The 2,681-nt window shown below is 48.0% G+C and overlaps 1 pseudogene; it reads right to left on the bottom strand.

The window, feature by feature from the left end:
* Positions 1-1,108: 1,108 nt before the first annotated feature.
* On the bottom strand, positions 1,109-2,330 carry LOC104864736 (annotated as a pseudogene).
* Positions 2,331-2,681: the final 351 nt, after the last annotated feature.

Raw genomic sequence — 2,681 nt, 5'->3', positions numbered from 1 at the left:
ACAAAGGAAGCCGGGAACTGAGGCTGTGGCCCTTGCAGAGTTACCTCTGCCTGACAAATGAAGCAACGTGACTCCTGCTAGCCCAGTGTCATCACAACTGCAGTTGGGACTCTGCTGCCAAACTAAATATCCGGGCCTAAGGGGCGTTGTTTGCGAATATGATCCGGAGGTTCTGCAAAGCTTTCTAAAGGTGGCCCAAGCGGCTTTTCTTTCTCTCTGGTGTGCCTGACTGAGCAAGGAACCTTTTTCCGGAAGTGTCCAAAACTGAGCCCATAGGCATTTATGTGAAGTTGATTCTTAGAAAACAGCTTTTTTATATGTTATTAAAGAAATCAACCTAAAAAGCCCAGGTTCTCCAGCGTATCTTCTTCCCACCCATCCAACACAGAAATAAAGTGAGACCCAGGAAGAGTCTGAAAAAGCCCAGTGCTCAGTTTTAACAGAGAAGATTTTAAGTCCTGCAGCAGGCCGCGGACCTCACACATAGGAAGAGCTATGTGGGGCAGGAGGATTCTGCATCACCATGAGAAACAAAGGCCTATACTTAAGGTCTGTGACAGGAAATCACACAAGCGGGCCTGGAATGTCACCGACCACAATGAGTCTTGGAGGAGAAAGGCAGGCTGCTGCATGAGAGTCGGCCAGGGTATTAGATGCAGGAACTGTGCAACTCAGAGAATCAGGGCACAAAAACCTTCACAGAGCACCGGGCTGAAGACAACTGCTCAGTGTTGTTGACAGCTGCTAAGGAAGAGCTACCGAGACCGCAGGAAAATACAATGGGGTTAAAATGAAAAGGAAACATTGGGGGTCGGCAAAAATTTCAGAAGTGGGAACCATTCTGGTGACAGGCAGCATCAGGATCCAAAGGGAGGTGTTTTACGGAGACTCCGCCACCTTCTCAGTGTTTCTGCTCATGCTCCCCTCCTCCATCCTGCAGAAATGGATAGGTTTCGGGGTTTTCTTTCCAAAGTTCCTAACACGTTGAGTCAGTCAGCAGACAACCGATACAAGGACAGGAAAAACCTGCCAAGCCTCCTGCTGTCCTCATCCACTTTAGAGTACTGCTCCAAGGCAATGACAAATGGGAAGACCCCAAGGAAGTTGCCCTGTTCTCCCGCAGATGTGTCCCTGACAGTCTGGGAGGCACGGGCCTCAGCACAGCTCTCAGGGGAGCAGGAGAGGCTGCTAGCCGCCCGCCTAGTGCATACACAGAGCTTTCTGCCCCACTCTTTTGGGTTCTAGAAGATAACATTTGATATCCTATCTCAAGTTTCTGGTCTGGCCGTAGGCAAGGCAGAAGCCCTTTGTAGTAGGAGATGCTGGATTTGCCTCCTGGCAGGTTTGGGACTTTGTCATGAGAGTGAGGTGATGGCCCCAGCTCGGGCTCCTGGATGTGGACTGTGGGCGTGGGCTCCAGCTCTTTGGTGTGATCCACTTCTCTCGAGTTGCCCTTTGGGCCCAGTTTTTCTCACAGTGAGGTACATGAGGCAGATGTAAGGTCTAATTTTGAGTCTTCTTCACCCACAAAAATGTGGTCTTTGTGTTTGTTTTGCTGCGCCAAAGGGGAAATCATAGTAACCAGGGGACCAAAACTGTCACGAGTCTTCCCACCAGGTGGATTCAGATGCTGTTGGTCTATACTAGTGTCCATTCATCTATGATTCCACTTCTCTTCCCTCCTGGGGGATTTGTCCTCTTGGGTATGTTCTGATCCAAAAATATTAGATGCCATCCTATTAGGCCGGTTTGAAGAAACAGCTTCTTCCAGACTTCCAAGATTACTCAGTTCTCCTAGCAGAAGTTTCGTGGCCCTGGAGCTTGCCCGGTCAGCCTCGCCCTCCACGCCCTCTCAAGCTTTGTCTTTTCATCTCATAACAATCCAATCCTTTGAAGGTGACGTAGTCCCACTCTTCTGTTAGCAACCTTTCCTGTGACAGAGTTCATGAAGCAGCAGTGTCAGTTACGAGATGGGGGAGTATCCATCCTGTCTTCACCTGAATCACCTTCGCAAGCCTTCTCTGCAACAGTAAATAATTTCTGTCACTGAAGGATGCACCAGATGTCCACGGTATACATTGCCTTGAACCCTGACAGCATGCTGCTAATGCTGCCATCCTCCAAGGAGTCTGGGGTTCAGAGAAGCTAAATACCTTGCTTAGGTCATGTAATGAGTCAGGAAAGACCAAGCCAGGTCCAATTCAATGCCACTTGTGGCTATCCCCACCACTGGGCTTCTCCACATGCCAGTAAGCATCAGAATCTCAGCTCTGAAGGCAGCTAGTCCTGGATTGAACCATTTTTACCTTGAACCACTTACCTGCTGCCATGCTACCTTGGGTGAGGCTCTTAGTCTCTTTGGCCTTGCTTCCTCCTTTGGTAAAACGAAGATAGTAATAATTCCATAAAGTCTTGACAAACATTAAATAAAATAACCACTCACGTAAAAGGTGCTTTCACATTGCCTGGCACATATAACTAGTATTAAAATCTGTTAATAAAAGATTGACATAAAGGCCCTCCTTATGTTGTAAAAGCTAAAACAGAACTCAGGGATTAAAGTGATGCTTTCACAAAACTGCCAAAAGCAGCTTAACTTTGGGTCTTGCCCAAACCCTTAGGATTCTCTCTCTCTCTCTCTCTCTCTCTCTCTCTCTCTCTCTCTCTCTCTCTCTCTCTCT

The sequence above is a fragment of the Fukomys damarensis genome, unplaced genomic scaffold (genome assembly GCF_012274545.1).
Source record: "Fukomys damarensis isolate Sample0158 unplaced genomic scaffold, DMR_v1.0_HiC HiC_scaffold_69534, whole genome shotgun sequence".
NCBI lineage: Eukaryota > Metazoa > Chordata > Mammalia > Rodentia > Bathyergidae > Fukomys > Fukomys damarensis.
The sequence above is the reverse complement of the archived record's forward strand: the minus strand, read 5'-3'. Positions and strand labels throughout refer to the sequence as shown.